At 39.2% G+C, this 17,435-nt stretch overlaps 1 pseudogene across 1 annotated transcript; it reads left to right on the top strand.

Moving 5' to 3' along the window:
- The first annotated feature begins 3,004 nt into the window (after positions 1-3,004).
- LOC308419238 (ornithine aminotransferase, mitochondrial-like) lies at positions 3,005-3,687 on the top strand (annotated as a pseudogene). Its single transcript has one exon. The product of its transcript is annotated as an ornithine aminotransferase, mitochondrial-like (transcript).
- The last annotated feature ends 13,748 nt before the right edge of the window (positions 3,688-17,435 follow it).

The following is a 17,435-nucleotide window of genomic DNA, read 5'->3' as shown; positions in this document are numbered from 1 at the left end:
AGAAATAAATTTTTAGATTGAAATGTCAATTATTTTCAGAGAAACATTGAGAGGTGGACTGGGATTATAGTTTACTGTGAGATTGTGACTCTTAACAATATTAGAAGTTCTACCCATTGAAGTCTCACCAACATGAATACCCAATGTGAGACAAACAGATACAACATCAATGGAATTGACAAACTGGACAGGGAAAAGCCTCCAAAGCTTTGATTCAATGCAACGAACTATAGGGAATGGAGGAAAGCTGAGGTTGGGAGAGTAATCGTCCTCAGAGAAAAGCAGAGCAGTTGATTATCTAATGCCAAATAGTCACCCCTTGAAACATACATGCAAGTAACTTTATATGGACTGAATGTGCTATATGTATGAATATATATATATATATATGCATAAAATAGCAATTAAAGAAAAGGAGGTCATGAACTTGTACAAAAGTAAAAGAGTGTATGAGAGGGCCTGCGGGGAGGCAAAAGAAGAATATATAATTAAATTATAACCATTTTTTAAAACCCACAAAATTAATCATTTATCTCTTTAAAAATATAGGATCTTATCTAATTCAGACTCACCTTGCTTGTAACCATGGCTGTAATGCTAACATATGAGAGGCAGGAAATCATGTTGTCTTTCACATGCTAGGATTACAAGCCTATACCCTATCATACCCTTTAACAATTTTTAAAATGTATAGTTCAATAGTGTTAAGCATATTTCTAGTCAGCCACACAAGTATATGCCTAGTGCTCTCCATTTTACAAAATTAAAAGGCCACCTCTTCATTCTTCATACCTCCCCATCCCTGGCAACTGTCATTATTTATATCTATCTTTATGAATTTGACCCATAGGTATCTAATATGTTGTGATTTGAATATACAATGATTCCCAGGGACTCATAATTTGAATAATTGTTCCCTAGTTGGGAATGCTATTTTGAGAGGTTCTGAGCCTGAGGAAGTGGGTCCTTGGCAGTATAATATTCTTGACCACTTCTGGTTTCACTCTGTCTTCTGGTGACACACGGGAGCAGCTGTCTTCCTATTGCCATCAATTCTGCCCCAATAATATGGCACCAAGCAGCCATGAATTGGTTGGTAAAACCATCAACCAAATTACTTTTTTTCTGAAATGTTTGAATTGTGCATGTGATAACATAAGGTAACTATTACATTTTTCTAAGTGGACCTCACATTGCTGTTCTCTGGGTCCTCTCCTCCAAAAATGTTGAGGGAACATTTTTCCCTAAGGCTAAAGCTGAAAATAACATGAAAGTAGTAAACCCCATCAAGTGACTGTAATTTGATGGGACCTCTCTACCTTTATTTCATTCAGCCTCATATCTGCATATGAACTGTGTTGTATCATGTGTTAGAATTCCCTCCCCTTCCTTCACCACCCCACTTTCCTAATAGATAAGGTCTCACTCTGTAGTCTAGGGTAGTTTCAGACCTAGTCAATCCATCTGCCTCAGGCTACCAGGTTCTAGGATTATATATGTGAGCTATTTTGACTTTACGATTTCTTTTGACTGTGGTTGATGTTACATGTTTTTAATCCACTCTGGAAGCAGATGTAAAGAGATCTCTGCGAGGTTGATGCTGGACTGGTTTATATAGTAAATTTCATGCTAGCCAATGCTATACAGTAAAACCTAGTCACTCCCAACACCAGCCATCAAAATAAATAATAAACAGATAGATAAATTATAGATAGATAGATAGATAGATAGATAGATAGATAGATAGATAGATAGGTAGGTAGATAGATAGATAGGTAGATAGATAGATGATAGATAGGTAGATTAGATAGATAGATAGATAGATAGATAGATAGATAGATAGATAGATAGATAGATAGATAGACAGACAGATGATAGATAAAACAGATCTCTCTTTCAAAGGCAGAATAATACTCCTTTGGAAATAATGAACACAATTTGTTCCCCATTTACGCATCACTATACACTTGGCCCACTCATGTTTTTTAAGTGACTGGAAATGGTTGTTATGGATATAATGTACCAATAAATGTTTGAGAAACTGTTTTTAATTCCCTTGGATATGTATCCAGAGGAACAATTATGTGATGGGTCAGTCAGCAATTCTATCATTGTTGTTGTTTTAGATATAAAAGGTGTAGTGTTTTTCATTTTAGCTTGTTTCTTTCTTCCATTTTCATTTTCTTCAGTAGTAGATTTATTACTTTACATTCCCAGCAACAAAGAGGGTGTAAATTTCTCCACCGCATCAACAATAAAAATAATTACTTTAATAATAACCATCTGTGCAGTATGTGAACTGTAGTTAAAAATTTGTTTTGTGACATCAGGCTTTATGGCTAAAGTACAGTTCATGTCGCTTAGTGGGCAGATGCTCTCAGGTCTCCCTGCATTCCCATTCCTGAAGGACCCACACAGTGCTTTTCAAACTAGCAAGTCTGCAGTCTGTTGCTGCTCTGCGTCCAAGAGTGCACACCTCAGTCACCTCTGCCACATCTGTTGCAACTAAGAAGACAGTGCAAGGCCCACCACCTACCAGTACATTTTTGAACGGGAATCTAAATATGGTGCACATAATTACCATCTTTTACCTGTATCCCTGGAGAGAGGAAAAGGCATTTATATGTGGGATGTGGAAGGCAGGCAGTACTTCGACTTCCTGAGTGCTTATGGAGCTGTCAGCCAAGGACATTGCCACTCAAAGATCATAGATGCCATGAAGAGTCAAGTGGACAAGCTGACATCTCGGATTTCTATGACAATGTCCTTGGTGATAATGAGGAGTACATTACCAAACTTTTCAACTACAACAACGTTCTTCCTGTGAATACAGGAGTTTTGGCTGGAGAGATTGCCTGTAAACTTGCTCGTTGGGGCCACACTATGAAAGGCATTCAGAAATACAAAGCAAAGACTGCTTTTGCTGATGGAAACTTGAGGTCGAACGTTGTCTGCTGTCTCCAGGTCCATACACCCGACCAGTTAGGAGGGCTTTGGACCCTTCATGCCAGGCTTTGAAACCATCCCATTTAGCGATCTGCCTGCATTAAAATGTGCTCTTCAGGATCCAAATGTTGCTGCTTTCATGGTGGAGACCATCCAGGGTGAAGCAGATGTTATCATTCCTGATCCAGGATACCTGACAGGAGCTTGAGTACTCTACCCCAGGCACCAGGTCTTGTTTATTGCTGATGAAATACAGACAGGATTGGCCAGAACTGGTAGATGGCTAGTTGTGGATCGTGAGGATGTCAGGCCTGACATGGTTCTTCTTGGGAAGGCCCTTTCTGGTGGCTTATACCCCATGTTTGCAGTGCTGTGTGGTGATGACATAATGCTGACCATCAAACCAAGCGAGCATGGCTTCATGGATGGTGGCGACCCACTAGGATGCTGAATTGCTATTGCAGCTCTTGCAGTTTTAGAAGAAGAGAATCTTGCTGAAATGTGGACAAGATGGGTGCTATCTTGAGAAAGGAGCTCATGAAACGGCCCTCTGACATTGTGACTGCTGTGAGGTTGCTAAATGGCATCATTATCAGAGAAACCAAATATTGAGATGCTGTGGCTCTGAGGCTTCTGGCCAAGCTAACCCACGGCAATATCATCAGATTGGCCCCTCCACTTGTGATCAAGGAGAATGAGATCAGGGAGTCAGTGGAGATCAACAAGACCATCTTGTCCTGAGAGTAAGAACTCCCCGGAGTCATTGTCAGACAGAGCTTTTGTGAAATTCTGCTAGCAATAGGCAAATTCAGCTTGCCTGTCTCCTAAAATACATTTTTAAAAGTATATATAATATTTTTCAGTTGCTGTGTGATAGAGTGACACCTGGGAGCCTGCAGGTGGCCTTGTCACAGAGGAGTGAGAACAGGAGGCATTTCTTAAGGTTTGACTGTGTGGGAACTTTCTAAGGAAAAACAGATCCATCTGCATACAGCCTACAGATCTGGTCCTGCAGTAATTTACATGTGTTTTTACAATGTCCTTGCTGGTGGGAGTGTTTTGTATTTAGAAGTTATTTCTGAGACACTACATAAGAAACTAACTTAACCTCGTGCAGTTGAATCATTATAATCAATAAATGTTAAGATGATTGAAGGTTAAGCAGTTGTAAAATGCTAGTTTAAAGTAAACCACATTGGCCACCACCAGAATGTATTAAGAATTCATTACTAATAAGTGCTTGATTGCGATTCAGAAAACATTTATTTTCAGTATTTCTTTGAATAAAGCTTAATTTTTCTTTTTACTCCAACGGAGTATTTTGTATTTCCATTTTGGTAATAATCAGTATATTCTTTCACCCCTATGACTGATTTCATCTCCTGTTGAGATCACTGGGAGTATTTCAGGCTTTTTCTTCTAAATAAAGCTATGACCAGTTCATATCTGTTAAAAAGAAAAAGAAAGAAATTTGTTTTGTTTTGTTTTGTTTTGCACTGTCCTGGATTGAGTTCAGAACCTTGCTGTGCAATCACTCTACTTCCGAGCTACAATCCTATCCACTCGATTTCTTTCGAAACAGGATCTTGCTGAGTTGTCCAAACTGGCCTCAAACTGAAGAAATCTCCTCCCTTAGCCTTCACTGTGGCTGGGATTATAGACGGATATCATGAAGCTTAATGGTACTTAAAGATAGTCAATCCTGTCCTAATGCTATCTGCGTTTCAGGAAACACATTCTGGGTAGCAGCATTCTAAATGAATTAATTCTCTGGTATAAAGAAGACCCTGATTTGGTAATAGAATGTATATTTCAGGTATAAAATATGCACGGTTTTCATAGGTTCTCAGCAAAGGGTATATTTTTCTTTCTTTCTTTCTTTCTTTCTTTCTTTCTTTCTTTCTTTCTTTCTTTCTTTCTTAACAGCTCACTACCTACTGCCTGGCTGACCTTTTGCCTCCTAAACACAAGCTCCATGAGCAAACACCTTGAATTCATAAGATAATGCCCCTTGGTCACTCAAGTGAAAGGATAATGGTTTTGACTTTATTGACTAATATAACTTGTTAATATTGTTTTGATTGTTCCTAAAAACCATACCACATTTGATAAGATGCCCTCACCCTGCACAACCTGACCTCTTCCACCTTTGCATTAACACCTTCCTCTCACACCCAAGCCTAACCCATCGCTGTTAATTTTTAACACCTTACTCTCCTCCTGAATAGACCAACCTAACAGTAACAACCACTCTACTGGCCAGACATATGACCAGACGACTACAGGTACCCTCACCAGAAGCCCAGTTGTCAGTAATCAGAGTATATTTGGTCATATAAGAGGAATCATGAGCTAGAGAAATAGACACAGTAGTGCTGTGTATCTCTCGAGGGTTGGTTAGGAGGAAACTACCTTACTCTACTTTGATCGGGTATGTCCTGAAGATACCAAGGACAGTGATATACTGTGATGTCTTTTTTGTTTGTTTGATTTTGGTTTTTCTTTTTTTCCCCAATTTATTGGATATTCTCTGTATTTAAATTTCAAATGTTATACCCTTACCACCCTACTTCCCTCCCTGCCCTCTCTCCTTGCTACCATGAAGGTGCTCCCTATCCCAATCACCCTTTCCACCTCAGTGCCTTGGCTGTTGATGATGCTGTTCTTTCCATGAGGGTGCAAACATTTCATCTCTTTCAGTCCTTTCTCTAGCTCTTTTATTGTGGTCGCTGTGGTCAGTCTGATGTTTAGCTAGAAGCATCTTCATCTGTATCTATATGACTCTGGGAGAGCTTCTGAGGAGACATCCATATCTGGTTCCTGCCAGTAAACACCTCTTGGAATCAGCAATAGTGCTTGGGTTTGGTGGCTGCATATGGGGTGGTTCTCCAGGTGAGGCAGTCTCTGAAGATCTTTTCTTCAATCCCTGTTCCTCTATTTGACCTTGTATTGCCTCTCTTGTTTTGTTCTCCATTCTAGGAAGGACTAAATCATCCACATTCTGGTCTTCCTTCTTTTTGAGCTTCATAAGTTCTGCGGATGATTTCTTGGGTATTTTGCTTTTTTTTTTTTCCTTTTTGGGCTAGTATCCACTTATAAGCTTATAAGTGGGTGCATACCATGAGTGCTCTTTTGTGACTGGGTTATATCACTCGGGATGATAGCGTCAAGTTCCAACCATTTGCCTAGGAATTTCATGAACTTATTTTTAAAGCTGACTAATACTCTGTTGTGCATATGCACCACAATTTCTGTATCTATTCCTCTTTTGAGGAACTTCTGTGTTCTTTTCAGCTTCTGGCTATTGTAAATAAAGCTACTATAAACATGGTTGAGCATGTGCCCTTTTTAGATGTTGGTGCTACTTTTGGGTATATGCCAAGGAGTGGTATAGCTGGTAGATCTGGGTTCTGATGTTGCCAGGTTGTCTTGGTTTCCCTTTCTTATAATCTTGCACTTGTCTCTTGCCATCTTATTATAGGTGATGCTAGGTGATCTTGTGTCTTACTGAAGGTTGTCTCTATAGTGGGCCTGTGGGTTCGTGGTCTCCAGAGAGAGATTCTTTCTGGGTGTTCTTCTCTCTGGTTAGACTGTGATTTCTGATGGCAGAGCCCAATCTTGATGCAGCTGGGCCGGGTCTGGCCTTGGGCTGAAAGTGTGCACTCCCAGGCAGTACTGCTGCCTGCACCGTGAGAGTTCTGGGCAGCTTCTCCCAGGCTAGACAGTAGGCAGTAGAAGTTGTCTCACCCTGCCACTTAGGATGGAGAGTGCTCCTGCAGCTCTCCCGAGCTCCCAGTGACCTGTGATCAGGCAGACCACCGGTCCTGATAAAACTGGGCCAGGTCTGTGTGTTAAGGCATCTTATAGTACAGTGAACTTATGTGATTGCTTGATCCTTATGAGACAACATCAGCTACAGAATAGGGTTAAGTGTGGTATCTCATGCAGAGATAAGATAGATAGGTCATGTCAAATTATAAGTGTCTGAAGGGGTTTTCCTGAACTTGCATTGTTTTTCAGCTTTATGGAAAATATTTATTCAACACTTTTGCTTTGTTGGTAAGATACAGAGATCATGCAAATGGTGGTTAGTTTCAATTGTCAACTTGACATTATGTAGAAAACCCTCCTAGATATTGTCTAGTTTGAGTTGGATTATGGACATGTGTATGGGAGCTAGTCTTTATTTAATTCATTGAGGTTTAAAGCCTCACAAACTAAAGGCAGTACCACTTCCTGTACATTAGTAGAGAAATTGAGTGCATGAATGAATCACACTTCTCTGCTCTTGACAGTGGCTATAATATGACTAGCTATTTCTGTTGCTTTGTCTTCACATGTAGATGGATTTTAAGCTAAAGATGGGAGTCAAGTAAATCTTTTCTCCTTTAGTTGCTTTTGTCATTCTACTTGATCATAGCCACAGGAAGAACAAGTAAGACACTAGTATGTTCTGATATTTCACAGTGTGCCTTAGGATGACATCTAATCAATTTCCATTTTGCCTCCAAGATTCCACATATGCCATTGAGAGAGCAAGTAAGAACAAAAGAAAGCACCACTTGCTCAATATGTCACTCCACTATTCAGGCAGTGACCTGACTCTGCACTAGAATGTACCCTGATGCCCTAGACATCCTCTGCCATGAATTCCTCTGTCACCTGCACACAGGGATTTTCCCCTGTAGATCTTCAAATGACACAATGTTCTCTGCACTACCTATTTGGTATCTGTTCTGCTTGTTAGCAGAGATATTTCTCTGCGTGTGCTGGAATATCTCATTCTATCAGATAACCTTTGGGTATCCTACAACAGTTTCAATCACTTGAAATGATTCTTGATCTAACAGGAAACTTACTGGTAGCTCATCTTCAGCAAGTCTGTTGCATCAGAAACTATGGTTTCTTTTTATTTTCTGTAGTGCTAAAAGTCAAATCCAGAAACTTGCTCAAAAGGCACTCTGTCACTGTACGCTCAGCCCAAATGAGATCTTAATTAAAATATAGTTCATTTTTATGACAAAGGATTTCTGGCTTTATCAAACCATTAACTTGAGCTGACTTTGGATAGATGCTGAGTCCCACACTATTGAAATCATTTTCTAAGAAACCCTTCAATCACTTCACAAAAATTCATTTCCCTGGCAGCACCCCACCCAAGAGAGATGCACAGAAGAACCTAATTATGGAGTTGAGATTCCTTCTATAAAAAAAGCTGGGCTATGTAGCCCTGGCTTGAAGGCTAATACTAACACTAACTTGTCAACTTTTTTTCATACAGTAACCTTTCCAAAAACCTAGAGACATCTGTATTTATGTTTGTGTGTGTGTGTGAGAGAGAGAGAGAAGGGGGGAGAAAGGAAAGAGTTTCTATGGTCTGAACAGTCACCCTGAACTTGGTGTCATTCTTCTTGGCCACTCTTCAAATATGGTAGTTATGCTACTTGAAATACCCTGAATCACTGTTGGTGAGTCTGGTTTGCCATTTGTTTATTCACACATTCACTTCATGGTAGTCATTTGTGTCCTGGGTGAGCCAGATAATGCTTTTGTCATGCGAGTGTGGAAATGAACGGTACACAGATTCCCGCCTTTCTATTACATGATAGAAACAAGAACCAATGAGCCTGTTTATAACTTAATTATAGAGTTTATTGAAGTATGGCCTTGATAAGTGTAGAATAAGTAGAATATGGATGAGGGTACAGGTGCTCCCATAAAGCACAGAAGGGATGGCCCAAAGACTTGGAGGCCTTGTATCCACATAAAAGCAGCCTAGCCTCCTAATACAAACGGGCCTGCTATCTGTGGAGGGCCAAGTAGAACTGTCATGCAACTAGAAAGAAGTCCTTAGACAGGCAGTGAAGGAGTTAATCAGAAGAAAAAGCAGTAGAATCTGGTCATATTTTAATGCTGCACCAGTGGGATTTCAGCACTAAAATGATTAGGGTTAGATGAGACCAGAGCCAGAGCCAGCAAGGGAGAAGAGAACTTGATTGTGACTCAGACGTGGGACTTGTTTGGTTAGGGTATTTAGATAAAATGGGAATGTAATGTCCTACTTACTTTACATTCAATAGGGAGCTTGGATGCTTACTGCTAGCTTGCCATGTTACCATCCAAATTCCTTCTGAACTAGGCTCAGATGAATATTATATTACCTGAAGGTATTCTCCTCATTGAGAGCTTAAATAAAGTCTGGCCAGTAACTGCCAGAAAAGTAAGGCCTCTCCTAGCTCAGGCTTCTCCGTCTCAGAGGCAGCGAAACTTAAGATCTTGTCCTGAGCTGCAGATTGCTTGTCTTCCAGACTAGGGAAGATGTTATATGATATATTATAGAAACCTCTTTAGATTTTAGTAGGATTTTAAGAAGATCCTTGAGAAAATAAATCTGTAATGCATATTTTATACATAGAAAGGCTTGAAACAGATCTTAGTTAGCAGAATATAATATTCTGGAGATTTCTACAGTCATCATACTCTCTTCCTTGTTTGCACTTGCTCTATTAAAATACCCAAAATATTCCTTCTAGAATTGACACTAGGAACATACCTCTGTTTCTCAAGAAGCTTGCCATGGCTATGAGGTTTCCAATTCACAAAATTAATTTCTCACTGTGATTTGCAAATGGTCTGTTTTATTTCTCTGAGTGCGCCTCGGAGAAAGGTTTAGCAGTAATACTATGGTGAGCAGGCAGGTCTAATCTTCGTCTGTATAAAATTTGTAATCTAGCAGAAAGAAATTAGCATTATAGAGCATACTTGGTGGACCAAACAAAACAGACCCAGAGATGGCAAGGAAGAAGTCTTTCCATAACTAACCACTGGGATGAGAAGATTGGACTAATCACACTTGTCAGGGGGCCTAGAATACTAGCAAGCCCCAGCTAGTATACCTAGCTAAGGTAGGTATATAGAGTTTCAAACCCATGAAATGTCTTCTACAACTTAAGGGAAAAAAGGTACCCTGTGAGTCATGAATCTTCATCAATACATATGGGTGTATAGTGGGTTTTCCCAACAGGGAGAAGTATTCATTGACTTAAATAGATAGATACATTTCCCCCCAAATTGCTAACAAATATTTAGTGTTCTTTTTTTTTTTTTTTTTTTAGTTATAGATGCGGATATTTAGCTACTACAGTAATAATAATACTGATATAGGTTACCTAGTTGAATTTAAATTTTAGAAAAATGAATACTGTTCTAATAAAAGCATGCCCCACATACAATATTTGGAACAAATTGGAATTTAAATGTAACTGGTCGGCCTAGATCCAGAGCAGGCTCACCACAATCAGGACTCATGAACTCCCGACAGAGAGCTGAGCACCCAGAGGAGATGCAGGAGCACTCTCCCTCCTGAGCCCACAGGTGAGCCCCCAATTGCTCTCCACGGAATATCTGAGGAGAGACAACCAGGAATTTCCAGGGCTCAGGTATCATCGTACAGCTTGGGTCTGGACCCCTCCAGACTCCACCTGTGCTCAGAGCTAGAGCCAACCGATCACCATCAGAACTCACAACCCACCTGTAGAGAGCTGAGAAACCAAGACCAATCTCCCTCTGGAGCCCACAGGCACACAGATGCACAGGAGAGCCAAGCTCCAATCACTACACCCAAAAGAAGCAAGAAAATAATTGTTTGCAACAAAACCAAAAAGATACAAGCACACATACATAATTCTACCTCTAACAACAAAATTAACATAAAACAACAACTATTATACCTTAATATCTCTTAACATCAATAGACTATATTCCCCAATAAAAAGACATAGACTATCAGACTAGATATGTAAACAATAAACAGCATTTTGCTACATACAGGAAAATCATTTTAGTGACAAAGACAAGCATAACCTCAGAGTAAAAGACTGGGAAAAATATTTCCAAACAAATGGTCCCAAGAAACAAGCTGGTAGCCATTCTAATATCGAATAAAATAGATTTTCAACCAAAAGTTATCAAAAAAGATAAGAAAGGTCACTCTATACTAATCAAAGAAAAAAATCTACCAGGACGAATTCTCAATCCTGAACACCTGTGCTTCAAGTACAAGGGCTCAACCATTCAGAAAAGAAAAGTTACTACAGCTCAAAGGATATATTGTACCACAAACAATAATAGTGGGAGACTTCAACACCCCACTATTATCAGTGGACAGATCAAGGAAGCAGAAACTGAATAGAGACACAGTGAAACTAACAGAAGTTATGAACCAAATGGATTTAATAGACATCTATATAACATTTCATCCTAAAACAAAAGAATATATCTTCCTCTCAGCACCTCACAGTACCTTCTCCAAAACTGACCATATAGTTGGTCATATAAAAGGCCTCAACAGATACAAGAATATTGAAATAATCCCACGCATCCTATCAAATCACCATGGACTGAAGCTGGTCTTCAATAACAACATAAACAACAAAAAGCCCACATATACATGGAAGCTGAACAACGCTCAACTCAATAACTTGGTCAAGGAAGAAATACAGAAGAAATCAAAGACATTTTAGGATTTAACAAAAATGAAGGCACAACATACCCAAACTTATGAGATACAATGAAAGGAGTGCTAAGACATAAACTCAGACTCTGGGTGCCTCCAAAAAGAAATGAGAGAGAGCATACAGTAGCAGCTTGAGAGCACACCTGAAAGTTGGAAAACAAAAAGCAGCAAATGCACCCAAGAGGAGTAGACAACAGTAAATAATCAAATTCAGGGGTGAAATCAATCAAGTAGAAACAAAAAGATCTATACCTAAAACAAACAAACAAATAAACAAAAACAGGAGCTGGTTCTTTCTTTGAGAAAATCAAGATTTATAATCCCTTAGGCAGACTAACTAGAGGGCAGAGAGAGAGAGAGTATCCAAATTAAAAAAAAAAAATCAGAAATGAGGGGGAGTCATAACAACAGAAACTGAGGAAATTCAAGAAATCATCAAATCCTATTACAAAAGCTTATACTTAACAAAACTAGAAAACCTATAGGAAATGGACAATTTTCTAGATAGATACCGGGTACCAAAGTTAAATCAGGCTCTGATAAACCATCGAAATAACCCTTAAAGAAATAGAAGCAACCATCAAAAGGCTCCCAACCAAAAAAAGCCCAGGACCAGATGGGATTAGTGCAGAATTCTATCAGATCTTCACAGAAGGCCTAATACCAATTTCTCCAAAATATTCCACAAAATAGAAAGAAAGGGAACACTATCCAGCTTATTCTTCAAAGAAACAATTACACTCATACCTAAACCACACAAAGAGCCTACAAAGAAACAGAACTTTAGACAAATTTTCCTCATGAATATCAATGCAAAAATACTCAATAAAATTCTTGCAAACTGAATTGAACAACACACCAAAACAATCATTCACCACGATTAGGTAGGCTTCATTCCAGGAATGCAAGGATGGTTTAATATACAGAAATAGATCAGTGTAATCCACTATATAAACAAGCTGAAAGGAAAAAAAAATAACATGATTATCTCATTAGATGCTGAGAAAGCATTCAACAAAATTCAACAACCCCTCATGTTAAAAGTCTTGAAAAGATCAGGAATTCGAGGTCCATACTTAAATATAGTAAAAGCAATATGCAGCATACCAGCAGCCAACATCAAACTAAAAGGTGAGAAACTTGTAGCAATCTCACTAAAATCAGCAACTAGACAAGGCTGCCCACTCTCCCCTACCTATTCAATATAGTACTGGAAGTCCTAGCCAGAGCAATCAGACAGTAAAAAGAGGTCAAAGGGATTCAAATTGGAAAGGAAGAAGTCAAAATATCACTATTTGTAGATGATATGATAGCAAACTTAAGTGACCCCAAAAACTTCACCAGAGAACTCCTACAGATGATAAACAACTTCAGCAAAGTGGCTGGATATAAAATTAACTCAAACAAATCAGTAGCTTTACTCTACTCAAAGAATAACCATGCTGAGAAAGAAATAGGAAAAAGACATCCTTTATAATAATCACAAACAATATAAAATAAAAGAATCTGTATGACAAGAACTTTAAGTCTCTGAAGAAGAAAATTAAAGAAGATCTCAGGAGGTGTAAAATTTTCCCATGTTTATGGATTTGACGGATCAAGATAGTAAAAATGGGCACCTTGCCTAAAGCAATCTACAGATTCAATGAAATTTCCATCAAAATTCCAACTCAGTTCTTAATAGAGTTAGAAAGAGCAATTTGCAAAATCATTTGGAATAACAAAAAAAAAAAAAAAAAAAAAAAAAAAAACAGAATATAGTAAACTATACTCAACAACAGAAGTTCTTCTTAGAGAATCACCATACCTGACCTCAAGCTGTACTACAAATCAATTTTGATTTAAAAAAATACAGCATGGTATTGGTACAAATACAGGCAGGTAGATCAATGGAATTGAATTGAAGACCCAGAAATGAACCCACACATCTATGGCCACTTGATCTTTGACAAAGGAGCTAAAAACATTCAGTAGAAAATGAACAGCATCTTCAAAAAATGATGCTGGTTCAACTGGCAGCATGCAGAAGAATGCAACTCAATCCTTTCTTATTCTCCTTGTACAAAGCTCAAGTCCAGATGGATTAAAGACCTCAACAAAACAAAGTACACTGACACTAATACTAGAGAAAGTGGAGAAGAGGTTAGAACACATAGACACAGAGGGAATTTTCCTGAACCGAACTTAAATGGCTTATTCTCTAAGAGCAATAATCAACAAATGGGACCTCATGAAATTTCAAAGCTTTTGTAAGGCAAAGGACACTCTCATTAGGACAAAACAGCACCCAACAGATTGGAAAAAACTTTAACAGTCCTACATCTGATAGAGGATTAAAATCCAATATATACAAAAAACTCAAGAAGTTAGACTCTAGAGAAACAAATATTTTTATTAAAAAAATGGTTACAGACCTAAACAAAGAATTCTCAACTGAGGAATATCTAATGGCTGAGAATTACCAAAAGAAATGCTCAACATCTCTCATCATCAGAGAAATTGAAATCAAATTAACCCCGTGGTTACATTTCTCACCAGTCACAATGGCTAAGATCAAAAAACTCAGGTGACAACAGATGCTGGCAAGGATGTGGAGAAAAAGGAACACTCCTCCATTATTGGTGGTATTGCAAGCTGGTACAACCACTCTGGAAATCAGTCTGCAAGTTTCTCAGAATATTGGACATAGTACTACCTGAGGACCCAGCTATACCACTCATAGACATATACCCAAAAGATGCTCCAATATATAACAAGGACACATTGTCCACCATATTCATAGCAGGCTTACTTATAATAGCCACAAACTGAAAAAAAAGAAAAACAAATGTCCTTCAACAAAGGAATTCATACAAAAATTGAGGTACATTTACACAATGGACTACTAATCTATTATATTTATTCTAGAAAATTTTCTAGAAAGTATTCTATAAAAAGATAGCCACATATTCTGTGCCTATAATTTCTGTAGTCTCCACTGTTGCCCTGACCCTCCAAAGTGTAACACCCCTTCCTGTTTCCTTATTTTGTTCAAACTAGGAATTTTCTCCCAATGCCAGGTGTACCCTCCTCTTATTCCCCCTGCCCATACCAGATCCTTCCATCCCTTTTCCAGGGCAGCCCCTTCCAAGGTATATAACATAGACATACACTAAACTTAGAGTATGTTCTATGTACTAATATCATTATAAAGTTTGCCTAGACTGGCCTGAGCTGACTGGGCATCTTGCCTGGAATGCGGAAATAAAATGAATTAAATGGTATGCACTATAGGAACCTTGATTTAGAAGTAATTCAAAGATCAGGATTTTGAAAGGATTTTCCCCAGAGAAGAGCACACCGATTGGTTATCCAACACTAAATGGGCAGACCAGAAAACAGATGTACAAGGAACATACAGACTGCAAGTTGTATGTATGTATTTAGGAACACACACCACTGTTACTACAACCATCACCACCATCACCACCACCACCACCACCAACAACAACAACAACAACGAAAACCCAAAAACCAATGCAATAAGAGGTGCTGAGTTTGAAAGAAAATGGAAGGCTGTATTTTTTTTCACATCTGAGAATGACACTTCATATATCTATGTCTTAATTAGGGTTTTATTGCTGTGAACAGACACCATGACCAAGGCAAGTCTTATAAATGACAACATTTAATTGGGTGATATGTTCATTTGACTGGGTTATATGTTCAGAGTTTCAGTCCATTGTCATCAAGGTGGAAGCAGGCCAGTATCCAGGCAGGCTTGGTACAGGGGAAACTGAGGGTTCTTTATTTTCATTTGAGGGAGGCCAGGAACAGACCAAGCATCCTCAAGCAGCTAGAAGGAAGATCTTCAAGCCCAACCTCATAGAGACATACTTTCTCCAACAAGGCCACACCTTAATATAGTGCCACTTCCTGGAACAAGCATATTTGCAACCAACACATGGAAACTCATGTGGTTATCTAGTACTGTGTGGTGGTAAAGATTCAGACACCATGCATTCAGATTGAATCAATTACAGTGTAGGTTGAAAACATTCATTATAGCTGCTAAAGTCACCACCCACAAGATAGGTGAAGTTTGCATATTGTCAATCAACTATTGTGAAGAACCAGCACAGTCCATAAGCGTGATTATAGTAAGCAATAGCTAGAACATGGAGAAAGTAGGATTAAGAGGTGGATAGGCAAAATATCATCACACACTCTTCTCACCTAACTGCCTCAAAGACAAAGTTTGTGCCTCTGATTGGGGGGACTAAGTTACTATCTACTACATTTTTAACCATCTGTTTAAATTTATAAGTAGACTTATCTGTACATGTGTATAGGTGTGTGTGTGTGTGTGTGTGTGTGTGTGTGTGTGTGTGTATTAGGGTAATGTGCTACATTTTTCTTGTTTCTATAGCCAAAATTACCCGACAAGGAGAAAGATCAGAACAGACATGACAGAGTTTCAAGTAGCAGGAGAGTGTGGCTGGAACTTCTTCTGGTGGACTGGGAACTAGAGTTTAGACAAGAATCAGCATGCATATAACTGGTAAGCACCTCCTTTCTCTAGTCAGCTACTTTTTCTACCTTGGTTGCACCTTCTGAAAAGTCTCTGAGCTTTCCAAATAGCACTACCATCTCTTGACAAGGAACCAAGACCCAGGAGACTCTGTGGGACATTTCTTTTGTTTCCTTATTCTTTCTCTTTTTAAATTAATTATTCAGTTTGTTTACACCTCACTTTTTGTTTATATCCCACTTCTGTTCACCCCCCATCCCACATTTTCCCTCTTCTCCCTCCACTTTGCCTCTATGAGGGTGCTCCTCTACCTGCCTACCCTCTCCTATCCCACTGCTCCAGAATCCTCCTGCACTGGAATTTCAAACCTCCACAGGACCAAGGGCCGCCCCTCCCATTGATTTCAGACAAGGCCATCCTCTGCTATATATGTATCTGGAGCCATGGATCCCTCCCTTTACATTCTTTGTTTGGTGGTCTAGTCCATGAAAGCAAAGGGGATGTGGCCAGCCAATGTGTTCTTCCCATGGGGTTGCTATTCCCCTCCAATCCTCCAGTCCTTCTGCCTGCTCCTCCCCTAGGGTCTCTGGCCCCAGCCTGATGATTGGTTTCAAGCATCTACATCTGCACTGGTCAGCCACACCAGGTTCCTGTCAGCAAGATTCTCTTGGCAATGGCAACAGATTCTTAGGTAGGGCAGTCCCAAGATGGTCCTTCCTTCAGTCTCTACTCCATTTTTTTTTTTTTTTTTTTTTTTTTTTTGTTCCTGATCTTTCTTGGGACAGCAACATTTCTAAGTTTAAAACTTTGAGATAGGAGAAATCAAGATGGAGCCAGAGGAGGAGGATATAGATCTAGGTAGTTGTAATTAGCGATAGGTAGATATATTTTAAAGGTTTCTATACGTCTTTTTATCTCATATAGAAGGGCAGTTTGTATCAATGTCCATTGGATGTATGTTTATTGTGTAGAAGGTTTGTGGCTTGAGAATTTAATATATAAACTTGCTTCTTAAGCTAAAGAAACAAAAACAAAAAATCCTCCAAACAAACAAAAAGCCTTTGAGAGATATGTGGGTGACCACATCCCTTTTTGGGTTCCTTGCCCGTCTACTGCAGGTGGTCTCTGCAGTTTCTATCTCCTCCCTTCTTTGTGCATTTCACATTTCTGCCAGTCATCCTCTTGGGTCCTGGGAACCTCTCATTTCCCTGGGACTCTCCAGTGGCTATTCCAAGTTCCTCATACTCCAGTGTTAAATATTTTTACTCGATTTATTGACCCTCTCTCCCATCCCCTTCAGTGCCTGATACTGCCCCCCCCCACCCCTTTATTTGTTAGTTTATTACAAAACCATACTTTGTAGGGGGTTGAGAAAAACTCTCTGGGGTCCTCCTGTACCTCATTTCCGGGGTGCTGCATTTACAACAGTTTTACACTCTGCTATGCTGAGTGAGCTAAGAATGA

Source organism: Micromys minutus (assembly GCF_963924665.1).
Source record: "Micromys minutus genome assembly, chromosome: 3".
Classification (NCBI taxonomy): Eukaryota; Metazoa; Chordata; class Mammalia; order Rodentia; family Muridae; genus Micromys; species Micromys minutus.
Note: the sequence above shows the minus strand (reverse complement) of the source record. Positions and strands in the feature narration are given on the sequence as shown.